The sequence below is a fragment of the Hemicordylus capensis genome, chromosome 4 (genome assembly GCF_027244095.1).
Source record: "Hemicordylus capensis ecotype Gifberg chromosome 4, rHemCap1.1.pri, whole genome shotgun sequence".
In the NCBI taxonomy this organism is placed as follows: Eukaryota; Metazoa; Chordata; class Lepidosauria; order Squamata; family Cordylidae; genus Hemicordylus; species Hemicordylus capensis.
Genome location: NC_069660.1, coordinates 300,846,145 through 300,860,100, shown reverse-complemented (window position 1 = coordinate 300,860,100; position 13,956 = coordinate 300,846,145). Strand labels below are relative to the sequence as shown.

At 43.1% G+C, this 13,956-nt stretch overlaps 2 long non-coding RNA genes across 2 annotated transcripts in view; one reads left to right on the top strand and one right to left on the bottom strand.

Annotated features, from left to right (window-relative positions):
- Positions 1–13,956, bottom strand: part of LOC128323453 (uncharacterized) — a 70,666-nt gene that overhangs the window by 12,626 nt on the left and 44,084 nt on the right. Inside the window, exons 2-4 of the long non-coding RNA XR_008306269.1 lie at positions 7,976–8,063; positions 5,940–6,135; positions 4,021–4,246 (exon numbers count right to left, since the gene is read on the bottom strand). This is a non-coding gene — a long non-coding RNA (uncharacterized LOC128323453). The remainder of the gene's footprint in view (positions 1–4,020; positions 4,247–5,939; positions 6,136–7,975; positions 8,064–13,956) is intronic.
- The window catches only part of LOC128323455 (uncharacterized), a 51,574-nt gene that overhangs the window by 28,588 nt on the left and 9,030 nt on the right, over positions 1–13,956 (top strand). The window contains exon 2 of the long non-coding RNA XR_008306273.1: positions 13,465–13,646. This is a non-coding gene — a long non-coding RNA (uncharacterized LOC128323455). The remainder of the gene's footprint in view (positions 1–13,464; positions 13,647–13,956) is intronic.

Genomic DNA, 13,956 nt, shown 5'->3' with positions numbered 1-13,956 from the left:
GTCCTTTGGCCAAACTGTTTACATTGTTTGCCTATACATGTGTGTGTGTGTATGCACATGAGTGCGCATGTACTCACGTGTGTGCACACACATGTGTCCACCAAGTTTTAGCCACCTCAGAGTAAGCTGTGTCAGGCAAGGCAGGATACATACAAATCCATCTCATAAATAAACAAACAAACTGAGAACACCACGTCACACTTTTGATGAAGTGGACATTCGTCCAAAAGGCTTATGGCAAAATATATGTGTTAGCCTTTAAGACTCCTTTGTGTGTTCACTGGTTGAAATCCAGACCAACACTGTGCTAGGACAATGGAAAATATTGCACACATGTAAGAAGGTCACATAACAAAGTTGTCCAGGTGCTCAAAGTTGTGCAATCCATTGTGATCATGGTCTGCTTGCACTAGCGCAACATTAGTCTCACTTAGCGGAACAAGCTAATGCAACATCCTTGAATTAGTGCAGTGTTAGTCTGGATGACAGCCACCTTTTTTGTGTGTAACATTTAGTTTAATGCTAGCTAACAGTCAAACTAAGAGAAGTTACCTCAATAAAACATGAATGAAAGATAGTGGCTGAAACCCTGACTAAATTTACTACAGGAAGTCCTAGTGAAATTAGTAGTCCTTTACTGTAAGTCCTGAGCATTACAGGGTTCTGTTGTTTCTGAGGTATTCTGAGTGTGGATTCTATGATAGCAAATGAGATTTTCAATGAGACACCACGAATCCACTCTAATTTGCTATCATAGAATCCACACTCAGAATACCTCAGAAACAACAGAACCCTGTACACCATGGGTTAGAAACCCATGGGGGTGGTTGGCACCCTATGTGCACTATACCACCACTCGCTCTGGGCCACCCCAGAACCCCCCAAGTGCACTTATGGGGCTGCTGAAAGCTCCATTCTATTATACCTTATGAGGAAAAACCTTAAAGACGCGTAAACTTCAACAATTCACCAAAAATCAGCCATCTGCCCAAATCTTTTGAAAAAATTCAGGTAGCTTCCTTGCCCCTACCCAGCACTACCACCAACCCCACACCTCTCTAGGCCACCCCTTTCCCCCCGACGTGAAGCGATACACCCTTCTTTATACCTAATGGGGGAAACCTTAAAAACGCATAAACTTCAGAAATCCACCAAAAATCAGCCCTCTGCCCAATCACTCTGAAATTGGGGTGGTAGCCTCCACCCCCCTAGGCACTACCACCCCACCCCACTCTTTTGGCCCACATCCCACGTTATGCCCCCGATCTGCCCCAAAGACACTAAAACTTCAAAAATTCACCAAAAATCAGCCCTCTGCCCAATCCCCCTGAAATTTGGGTGGTAGCCTCCACTCATTGGGCACTACCACCCCACCCCACTATTTTGCCCCTGGGACCCATTTTTTAATCCAAATCGATTCAGATTTGGATTAATTTGGATCCGAATCGAATCAGGGGTGATTCGGATGGGCCATATTCGGATACAAAACAGAACAGGGGTGTTTGGGTTCAGATCTGAATCGAAACACCGAAAATCTGAATTGCACACCCCTAGTCAGGATGTCAGCCAAAACGCCTTGTTGAATATTTTCTCTAGGCATAGCTGGATTCCAGTAAAGAGCATAAGTAATCCATTTTTGAAAATATATTTGGTTAGACTGAATTCTGCTTTCCTAGGTATGTTTATTGCAAGTCAATTCATGCATTATCATTATACTCTAGATTCTAAGCTTCCACACTCCTATTTATGCTAATTGGGCCAGCTTCCAAGGTTTTTCTAAGAGAATCCTTCTTGCAGTCAACATACTGGAAACAAGCATTTTATTATTCTTATTGATTTGGCCATTAAGATATCTCAGAAAGACAGTGATAGGAAAGAAATGGTTGATCATACCTATGATCCTGAAGTACATTTGAATAAACACTCAGAATAGAGAGCCTTTCCTCTTTAAAATACTTGACATGCAGAAATTTAAATTTTGAAATTCAGCTTTGAAGATTAATTTTATAAACAAATTAAATTGGAAGGCTTGTTAATGCATTTTAACGACAATAAGTAAAGTATCAACTTAAACTTGTGCAATTCTTTCTGAATTGAATTTTAAAAAAAATTCTGTCCCACCCCCCACAAATCCTTAAATTCACACAGAATCTACACCTGGGATTGTTGAAAATAATTTGAATTTGAACAACAGAAATTTGATTATTATTGTTCCCCAAACAAATTTGAGGTAGGAAAATGCATCTCTCATTATCTGAAGGTTAACATAATAAACATTTTGATGCATAAATAAAGAATCTTTAACACTGGGTATATGGACAGGTTCAGTGGTGCCTTCCCCCCGGACTTCTGGGTGGAGAAATTTGGGGGCTCCCCTGGAGCCTCCAAATCCTCTGAATTATGTCCCTGCTGGCCACACTGCCACCTGCCACTGGCCGCACTTCAGCTGAATGTGACCGTCCTCAAGGGGCTGCTGTGAGGACGGGAGCAGCTGGGGGCTGAGTGCAGCCAGTTTATCTTCCCCAGCCACAGGCACATCAGCTGTAGCAGAGGAGCCGGGCCAGGCTGGGCTGGGTGAGCAGCCTGCTGAGCTGCTTCCACCCAGCCGTACGGCACATGGCTTTGTAGCCCCTGCCCCCACTGCCTTCACCCACCAAAATGGCGGCATTGCTCCCCACTGTGGGTCTGATTCCCGCTGCCGCTGTGTGTCTCCCCATCCCCCTCCCCTTGTTGGGGCTGGTTCTTTCCAGCCCCAACAAGTGGGAAGGAATACCGCGGGTTTGGCAGGCATGAGTGGCAAGGTGGGGAGGAGATCCGCCGCTTCAGTGGGTGGCAGGAGAAAAGCTGTGCACCGTGTGCTGACTGCTGCAGGTGGGAGGAGATCCACTGCTGCATGTCTTCCCTCCCCACTTACTGAAGCGGCAGCGTTCCTCCCACTCACTGGAGCTGTTTCCCACCGCCACTATGCTCCTCCCTCCTACCCTGCCCGCTGAAGAGTTTCTTCCCGCCTGTGCTGTGTTTCTCCACTACCCCACCCCACACAACAACATCTCTGCCTTTGCTGGGGCTAGTTCCTTCCTGCTCCTGGGCTTCAGACAGAGAGAAGTGTGACTGGACTGTCCATGCACAATTTGGTATCTTTGTGAAAGCATCTGATTCAGAATTCCTTCTAAAAAAAAAATCCCCCTCCCCCAAAGTTCCAACCTTTTCCTGAGCATATTCTGGTGTGAAAATTTGTACAGTTTACTAATTTAACTGGCAGGATTGAATCTGTGTTTGTCACTGCTATTTAAATATTGGCAGAAACAATGATGGTTAATGTTTATCCCCAGCTAGCATGGCTGCATACATTTTTTTTTGAAGCCCCATTTGGATATGCACATTTAGACATTTTGAAAGCACCTGTTGAATAAACAATGGTCACATTCACACATAACAAGGGACTGGCGTTGGAGGGATCCGTGGTTTCCATACCGCAAGCATCTGAACCCAGCCAACTCCAGTCCCGTCTTTAGCACAACCTAACGTTGCACTGACGAGACTTCAGTTTGAACCCTCGATTTGTGGTGAGGCTTGCTGCTCTAAACCGAGGGTCCAGGGTGCCTCCTTTTCATCTGAGTACAACACTGGAGGCTGCATTCAACCGGACTGGAGTTGAGGGAGGAAACTCCTCCTTCTCTCCCTTCCTGATTGGCTGCACAGGCTGACCTTCAAGCAAGAAGGAAGTCTGCACAGCTCGCTCCCCCACCTCTCTGACTCCTTTGGATCCCCAGTTCCGCGTTACATGAGATTTCAGTCAAAGTGTAGCAAGCAAGGTCTCCGAAGACATTTGTTTCCTGCTTTTCCACTAGCTACATAGTCCATGGGGAAAAGGCAGTATACGCATTAAAAAAGAAAAAGAAAAGAAACACGAGGAAACATGATCACAGAACTCCTACATCTTGTCTCTTTTGGCCCTAGCATGAATCATATTTGGTCCCCAAGTGACTTCCCATTATCACATTAAAGTTGGCCACTTACGTTGATGGGACGATTTTAGAGCAAGCCATTCAAGGACTGCTGTCATAGTGTTGTTCTTTGCACCCCTACACGCCTTCACATTCTTTACTTGAGCCAAGTGTTATTTCAAGAGTTGCTAAATCTTTTCTGCCTTCTGAAAATGTGGGAGAAATTCTTGACAAGCTTTCTCCAGAAGGTGTGTGAGGATGAAGCAACTTGAGAACTAGAAGGAAATTATTACCAGTATCTGCATGGAGAAAAGTAACAGAGAAGTTGAGTGAAGTTGCTTCTTCCTAATGTGCTAGTTTATTTACTTACATGCAGGTGCCCAGGCGGCTTTTTCAAAAATACAGTCAAAAATACGATACCTTTGCCCACAGCCTGAAATGGTACAGTCTAGACGTAATCTACCCTCCGCCCCCCCGCCCCGCTCCATTCTGCATAATTTGTAAAACAGCTTGGAGTCAAAATGCGGTAAGAAAGCTCAACCCACCAGTTGGAGAAACATGACAAACAGTTATGGTAGGCTTTCAGTTGAACTACACATGATGCTCAGTTTTCATTAACATTTACTTTGGTTATAAAATGCAGCCAGAAAGGTTGCAGTCTGCAGCAGAAGACTGGCACACCTAGGAGAAGGAAGCTTCTCAACTCTCTCCCATCCAGCAGTTTTTCTGCTAAAAGTTACCATTGCCTCTCAGGACCCATGACTTTTTCTCCTGCAGGGAGAAAAGCAGCAGGGGAATTAAGAGCAGAATAAACCTCTAAAGGGGAGAAAGTTTAAAAGTTAGAACCTTCTGCCTGTGCTACGACTGGTGTCATTAGGCCCTGTTATGGCTAACAAAGAGAGGCAAGATGGCAGATGTGGGTAGGCGGTCAATCAGGAGGGAGCCAAGCAGGGAGACACTGTGGAGACAAGCACAACACTGTAGCATCAGAGGCCCAGCAAATAATCCAGTCATGGGTTGCCACCAGCATCTCTGCACCAATGACATAACGCCTGATGCATTCCTGATCCTGACCTTAGGAATCCAGGGCTAGAAAACACATAAACTCCAGGCCTGGACTAAGCATGATTTCCCATTGTACTTGGCTGGCCCTGACAGATCTCACACAGCCAGTCACCTGGTAATGTTATATTCTGACTTTGTGCTAAAGACTTAACCAAGTTGTTGGAAGACAGCAGATCAATAGCCACGTTATCTCTACCATCAGCACAGATTTTCTCCTATCATGTGCAAATATTTTGCCAAGTAATTACAGAGCACAGCTGGTGCTCCCTAAGACGCTTGGATAGTACGTCTAAAAATGCAGAACATTTCTATTCAGTGCAAATTGGGGGGGAAATGAGGTCAAAGAATATTTCAACAAAATCTCTTTTTTGCTTACATTTCAGCTGAATTGAATTGAAAACCAGGCCTGCTCCTATGCAAGAAAGTTCTTTCAGTGAACAATAATGTAGTTCAGAATTAGTTGCTCTTCCTTATCACAATAGTGCCTGCCCAGTACCCTTATAAACTGGGATAATCTGATGGCGGGGGGAGAGAAACGTGAATTCAGCATTTCCCATTAACCTAGCCCATGTTCGGTACAGCCTGAGAAGAAACTTGGCTCTTAAAGCGGCATATTCAGTGCAAGGGAGAATTTTAATGCTGTCTGGGAGGAAACAAGGTTTATTACCAGCTCTGAAAAGAGCAAGGGAATAGTATGGTATTGTGCAAAATTCTTCTACAGTCTCCAAGGTTCTTGACTTGTCAATTCAGTTTGCTCCTTTAGTGCTGTGACAGCCTGTGAGGATTAATATAAATGCATGCTTGAAATTGCTGATTTTAATCCAGTCTGCTTTGAACCCAAAAATAATATGCAGCATTATTACTGTTTTGCTTGTAACAAACTTGACTTGCTCCTCTAAATGAGTAGGTCTATAGCCCTATACTCACCTTCATTCCACGAGAGTCAGTGTGGTATAGTGGTTAGAGTGCTGGACTAGGGCCAGGGAGACCCGAGTTCAAATCCCCATTCAGCCATAATACTTGCTGGGTGACTCTGGGCCAGTCACTTCTCTCTCAGCCTAACCTACTTCACAGGGTTGTTGTGAAAGAGAAACTCAAGTATGTAGTACACCGATCTGGGCTCCTTGGAGGAAGAGTGGGATATAAAATTTTAATAATAATAATAATAATAATAATAATAATAATAATAATAATAATTCCATGTGCATACCCGGTACTTTGAGGGGGAGCACACACACAATTGCTTGCCCTGACCTCTGTGCATTAAGACAAAGTTGTACAGCATAGAGGCCCTAGAGTGTTTCTTGATTGAGAAATACTCCATTTTAAAATGGAAGTTCTTATTGCTTCTCTGCACATCATCCAGAAGATGTCATTGGCCATCATGTAGTTTCACATCACCATCTGCTGGCCATTTGCTGCCAATCTGTGATGAGAACTGATTCTCATCATGCATTGGCAGCAAATGGCCAGCAGATGGCGCTGTGAAATTTCACAATGCCAAGGGTGTCATCTGGACAATGAGTAGAGTAGCAGTAAGAACTTCCATTTTTAAACTGAATATTTCTCCATCTGGAAATGCCACTGTTCTCACCTTCTCCCCAAACTTGTGAAAGTTGACACAAAGTCAACCAGCACACCAGAGGCAGCAGGTGGGGCCAGCCAGCATTAGCCCAATCTTCCTCTATGTGGACATAGGTGTGGAGTCATATATAAATATAGAGGAAGGGTGGCAGCACACATACTTTGCATGCAGAAGGTCCCAGGTCCAATTCTTGCTATCTCCATATAGAGCTGAACAATACTTTTGTCCAAAACCCTGGACAGCCACTGCCAATTGATATAGACCAGGGCTGCACAACTTTGCGCCCCCGCCAGCTGTTTGTGGACTACAGCTCCCATCATCCCCAGCCACAGCGGTCAATTGTCAGGGATTATGGGAATTGTAGTCCAACATCTACAGAAGGGCCAAAGTTGTGGTGCTCTGGTGTAAGCAAAAGTGAGCTAGATGGGCCAATAGTCTGACTCAAAATAGCTTTTTATGCTCTTCATGCCAAAAGGGGTTCCAGAGGAGACTGAATAAGCAAAGTTCTTTTGTGTAGGGCTTTTTCTTTTCTCTGATTTTTCTGGCCAAGTTCCTGACCTGTCCCTAAACAATTGTGTTAAAGGCCTTTAACAGAGGATGGTTTGGGGAGGAGAGCTGGGCTTGTGATAAAGGTAAAGTTGTGCCATCGGGTCAGTGTTGACTCCTGATGACCACAGAGCCCTGTGGTTGTCTTTGACAGAATACAGGAGGGGTTTACCATTGCCATCTCCCACGCAGTATGAGATGATGCCTTTCAGCATCTTCCTATATCGCTGCTGCCCGATATTGATGCTTCCCATAGTCTGAGAAAGATACCAGCAGGGATTCAAACCAGCAACCTCTTGCTTGCTAGGCAAGTCATTTTCCCGCTGCACCATTAAGTGGTAGCAAGCATGAATTGTCCCCTTTGCTAAGCAGAATTCACCCTGCATTTGGATGGGTGACCATATGTGAGCACTGTCTGCTATAAGATATTTCCTTTAGGGGATGGAGCCGTAACTCCATAACTTATCTGTTTTGCATGCAAAAGGTCTCAGGTTCACTCCATGACATCTCCAGGTAGGGCTGGGCAAGATTCCTGCATGAAACCTTGGAGAGCTGTTGCCATTCAGTATAGCCAATACTGGGCTAGATGGACCGATGGTCTGACTCTGTATAAGGCAGCTTCTTGTGTGCTTGTGACAGATATGCAACAACAAAGCTTTCCCCCATCACAACATCTCCAGACTGTAAGAAGGATTCCCTGTTGAACTTCTACTAGCCATACAGCTATGAAAGACACAAAAGCCTTGCTAGAGAAATGTGGCAACTTTATTTGTATGACACATAGTATTGGTTAAAAGATCATGAATTGGGAAGTCCTTGACTCAAATCTTACCTCAAATCTTACCTCAACCTTGATTCAAATCATGACCTCAGCAGATGGCCTTAGGTAAGCCGCTCCCTTTTAGCCTCAGCCCCCAAATCTGCAATATGGGGATAAAACTGCTTACTTACTTTACAGGGTTGTTGTAAGGGTTACGTCACATTGAAATATGTGACATGCTTTGTATACCCCAAAACACTATACAAATGCTAAATATTATAGTTATTGGCACATGCGTCTATATTATATAGATACATAAAAGTTATTTATTTGTTTGTTTGTTTGTTTGTTTGTTGAGAGAGAGAGAGAGAGAGAGAGAGAGAGATCAATTTTAGCATCATCCAAAATGCAGATTTATCTAGGTGCTTACAATTCACATACACCTGAATTTGTTCCATTGGCTAGAATGGGATTCCTCTGGATTCAATAAGTAATGTATTTCATTTGTTCTATCCCAAACTGAACTCCTTTTGGAATCAGTGGGAAAGAAAGCTCCCTTGATTTCAGCGGAATCTGGCCCATGTCCTGTCTGAGGTATTGAGAGTACAAAGGAGCTAAAAATGCAAAGTGGTGTTCATCTATAGAGGCAGTGGGACAATGCAACAGCCCTGTTCTGAAACTGAATCCCATCCAGAAAAGCACTTAAGCATTCTATTGTACCGAAATTAAGTGCAGTTAGTGTTTTGCTGGACTGGGATTAGACTGTTCACCCGGTGAATGTTTGGAACAGTTTAACAAATAACCGACTAATAAAGACATCCCTTTGTTTGAAACTGGAAGGCAAGGATGTGATTTCGGGTTGCCTCACATCACTTGTTGATACTCAGGGCCATCTCACCAGTTCTACACTGTCATCTGAGGGCCAAATTACATGTTAGGTGAAATGTGTAGTTTGGTCCTGTGTGTTTTGGTGTTTTTCTTTTGGCTGTATGGCAAACACAGGGAGCAGGGTGGTGGAGCGAGGAGCTGATCAGGATCAGGGCCACATTGAGCAAGGGAGTATTTAACTCTCTCCCCTTGAACTGTAGTCCTGGTAAAAACTTGCACCCAGGGATTGTGGGAGATGCAGCTCCTGATGGCATCGACCCTTAGCACCAGCAACCCTACTGACCACTAGAGGCACTAGGGGGTAGAGATAGTGATCATGGGAATCCCTTCTCTGACCATGCTTTCTCGGCTCTGATTCCCCTTTTGTTAGACTGATAGTCTCAGGTTTCATTCTCTCACCTGGAGAGAGAGACTTTCACCTTCTCCCTTCCCCACTTCCTGTATGTAGCATTTTATAACTGTTGTGAGCTGCCCCGAGCAGTAATGTACTGGAGGGGCAGGGTATAAATATTTTGAATAAATAAACAAAACAAAAAAATAGCTAGCCACAAAGCACGAGCAAGAAGAGCTGGTCTAAGCAAGGAGAGCTGGTCTTGTGGTAGCAAGCATGACTTGTCCTCTTAGCTAAGCAGGGACCACTCTGGTTGCATATGAATGGGAGACTTGATGTGAGAGGACCATCAGATATTCACCTTAGGGGATGGAGCCGCTCTGAGAAGAGCATCTAAGTTCCCAGTTCCTTCCCTGGCATCTCCAAGATAGAGCTGAGAGAGATTCCTGCCTGCAACCTCGGAGAAGCCGCTGCCAGTCTGTGAAGACAATACTGAGCTAGATAGACCAATGGTCTGACTCAGTATATGGCAGCTCCCTATGTTCCTATGTTCATGTAGGCTCCCTATCTATCTCCCTGATGGATTTCCTAAATAAACTACTTTATTAAGAACTTTAACTCCATGTTTCCAGACAATATTAATTAGCAGTGCTCTCCTTAGCCATGCACATCTACTGCAGCTGGGCCGGGCAGATAAAGAAATCTCTCCTCCTCAGATCTCTAACAGGGATGTTCCTTTCATGAGGCGAACTGAGGTGGTTGCCTCAGGCAGCACATTATTTGGGCAGCAGTGGGTGCCCCCCCTGCAGATGTCCCACTGCTGTAATTGAAGCAGTCCTTCAGGACCAATCAGACCCTTGCAAGCTTTGCATGGCGTGCAGGGAGAAGGCTGCTCTCCTCTCCTCCCGGAGCAGCAGGTATGGGCGGAGCAGTGGGCAGTAAATGAGCTGCTCCTTCCTGCTCTCCTCTCCTCAGCCCAGCCACCGCTCGCTTTCTTATTTTGCCCGCCACCACGTTAACCCCAGACATGTGGGCTGGGGTTAACTGGGTGAATAACCAGCCTGCACGCCCAAGGTTAATGTGGTGATGAGCCAAACATGGCACAATGAGGCAACTGGGCAGGGAGAGGAGAGAAGGAACGAGTGCCCCGTGGCTCTGCCTGTACCAGCCACTCCTGCTCTCCTCACCCCCCTGCAAAGCTTCTGAGCAAAGTCTGCTGGCAAAATCCCTCTTCTTGGCCCACCCAGCCCCATGCCCCTTTCAAGCTTGCAAATCAGTCCCCACCAGGGCCATAGGGCAAGGCAGCATTTGGTCTCTTGCCTCGGGTGATGCAATACTTTGGGCCACCCCTGACTGCACACACACACCCCCCCCCAAGGCTGCTATTGAAGTTTTTAAGAACACTCCGCACAGGGCCAGACTATGTGTTTGGCATATCATGTAATCTGGCTACTATTACAACCCATTTAAAGGGACTATGCATGTACTCCTGCTAACTTAGAAAAGAGGCACCTTTTAACGTGGTGATTCTCTTTCTTTAGCAGGGGGAGAGTAACTGGCCCTCTCCACCCCCAGCACAGTACCTCCAGTGACTGTTGCTGGTGTCTGTCTTGTGTTTCTTTTTAGAATGTGAGCCCTTTGGGGACAGGGAGCCATCTTATTTATGTATTATTTCTCTGTGTAAACTGCTCTGAGCCATTTTTGGAAGGGCGGTATAGAAATAGAATAAATAAATAAATAAATAATAAATACTCAGTATGCAGCTAGAGCCACAGACCTTTTAAAGAAAGGTGGCTGCTTCAAAGAAATTTCCATAAGCTTTTAGCTGAATGATATTTATTTGTTTTATTATTTTTATTCATTCATTCGATTTCTATACCGCCCTTCCAAAAATGGCTCAGGGCGGTTTACACAGAGAAATAACAAACAAATAAGATAAATAAAATGGATCCCTGTCTCCAAAGGGCTCACAATCTAAAAAGAAACATAAGATAGACACCAGCAACAGACACTGGAAGTACTGTGCTGGGGGTGGATAGGGCCAGTTACTCTCCCCCTGCTAAATAAAGAGAAATAAATTTGACCCTATCCAGGTTGGCTCAGGTATATTCAGGGGTTAACAATACATGCTGGAAATGTGATAATATTGGGCGGTATTAAAATAGAATGAATGAATGAATGAATGAATAAACAAACAAACAAACAAACAAACTATTGGTCCACCAGGAATATCCACTGGGAGGGATGCAATGCTGGGATGCATAAGCACAGTTGCTCTTCCCTGCTAAATATAAGACACCCACCCCTTTTAAAAGGTGCCTCTTTGCCCAGTTAGCAGGGACCTGTCCTAAGATTGTATCCTTTTGGAGTTCAATTTTAGACTATATCAAACACATTATGTTTTATGCTCTACTTTTAGATCTGTTGGGTGTACTTTTGTTGTTGTTACCTAAAATGCATAGTATTATTGTCTTGTCTGAGGACCTAGAAATGGCCATACACATTCGACAGCTGTCAGACTGGATATAAAGTAACTACAGATGGAAAAATTCTGAACCACCTTCTGTATCAGAAAGAACGTGTGGATTCAGAAAGCTAGCCAGAGGAGAAAAGAAGATGAACAAAAGTGGAGTATTTTTTATCTTTTTAAAATGATAAAATATAGGATAATGCACAACCATATGCCTTATTAAAAGCTATCTATCTATCTATCTATCTATCTATCTATTTATTTATTTAACATATTTTTATACCGCCCCAAACTTACATCTATTTAGGATAACTGAAATTAGTAAAAAGGTATATGCACTTTTATATATGTATGGTACATGCATTGGATAGAGCTATTGTATATTCTCGATGTATTAAAAAGGATTTTTTTTTAAAGGGATGTGTGGTGGGGTAGCTGTACATATGGCTGCTGTTAGTGTGTTATTGTATACGAGTAGGCTCAGCATGCTGGTAAATTGACTGGTCAGATATTGCTAACTGACCAGCTATTATTTGACCACAGACAAATCCTATCAGATATCCCATAAATTCATGGTGCTGATAATGCTTGAAGAATTGGCCTTCTGATGCCTTAGTACAACTGCCTTTAAAAATGGATTTTAAAAAATGGTTGCTGCTTTTTAAATTTTAATTTCCTTTTTTATTATTCAACTGTAGGCTGAACCTGTTGTTCCAGGATAAAAACCAAAAAATGAACAGCTATTCAGTGCATAATTAACCATCATATGAACCTCATCTAGCATTGTTTGTTTAACAGAATTCATTACACCTTTTAAAATTAATTTCATTGTTTCACAGTAATCACTAATTATTTATTTTTGTAATTCGCATATACCAAACCCAATGATTTACACATGGTTTTGTGGTTCTAATAAAATTCATGCTTTAAAAATACTAGATCATGAACAATATTTGACCAGTCAATTTACCAGATTAACTGATCAATTAGAAACTTAAAATAAATTCTTAATTTCATTTAAAAGAAATTAAACAGATGCTCCTAAAATATTCTGCAATTTAATTTTGAATTTATCCAAGAGTGGGGACTTGGGAGCATTCACCCATTTTATGGTGGACTCTTCCAGTTTTCCCTGTAACAAGGATTCCCAGGTGTTGTTGACTACAACTCCCAGAATCCTCAGCCAAAGGCCATTGTAGCTGGTGTTGCTGGGAGTTGTAGTCAACAACATCTGGGAATCCCTGTTACAGGGAACCCTGGTCTCTTCCCACAGCTGAAATGGTAGCCAATTGAAAGCCTTGTTTATGTCTGGAAAATGCGGCACTGGTGGTATATGTTCCAGGCCAGCCTCTTTTCTCTTATTAGGAAGACAGCTGTGTTTTTAAGGGGATGATGAAACACTGATGATCCCACCCCAGTCATAGGAGAATAGACAGGATAAATTGCTGGATGGGTTATTAAATTCTACCCAAAAAAAGTGGAAAAGGGCAAGTAGACTAGTTTCAGCAGACTAGCAACTATATTTGATTCACATACAACTGTACTTTTGGTTCACACTGGAAGAGACATGTAGTGCTGACATCCCTGCTCATGAAACAGGTGAAGCAAAGAAAAACTATAATTGCAAGTACAACCAGCATATGATATGATATGATATATGATTTGATTTAATGATTTAATTTAATATATATGCTGGCATTGCCTAATTTGTCCTTTTCATTTCAATGGAACTCCTTTGAGTAATTTTCCTCATAATGTCAACCATTATATAATTATTATAATAATATCAAACCTCAGGCACAAGCAAGCATTTCTAGTTTTATGAATGCTGTAAAATATTTTAATTCTCACCTTTTAACCTCATGTTTTGAGATTTCAGATTTGATTGCATTAATGTGACAGCTCCTCCTAAAAATTCCGACATCATCATCAAGCTATCAAGCAAAATCAGAAGGGCACGGAGATTCTTATAACTCATCATCATGGGTGGCGCAATGACGCTTATAACTCAAACAAGGAATATTATTGAAGAGAAAATTTCATAAATAAAGGAAGTAAGTTGCTGATTGAAGAGCTTCTCCAGAAGTTCAAAGAAAGAAATACTTCAACAGTGTTGTAAGCTTCAGAGGCTGAGTTCACACATAAAGGCAGCAAGTAAGTATGAAAAACTCATCATTTCCCACTGGGCACACCTACACCACCACCACTTTCATGTTGTCAGAATCCGGAAATGTCAGGTGAAGAATGTCAGGTGCCCTCTTCTGCCTGTCTTCATCAAGCTAACTTCAGATGTTGGATGCAAATATCAGGTGAATGACTGTTAGTGGGGACCTGATATTTCCAGGATCTGATGACACAGAAATG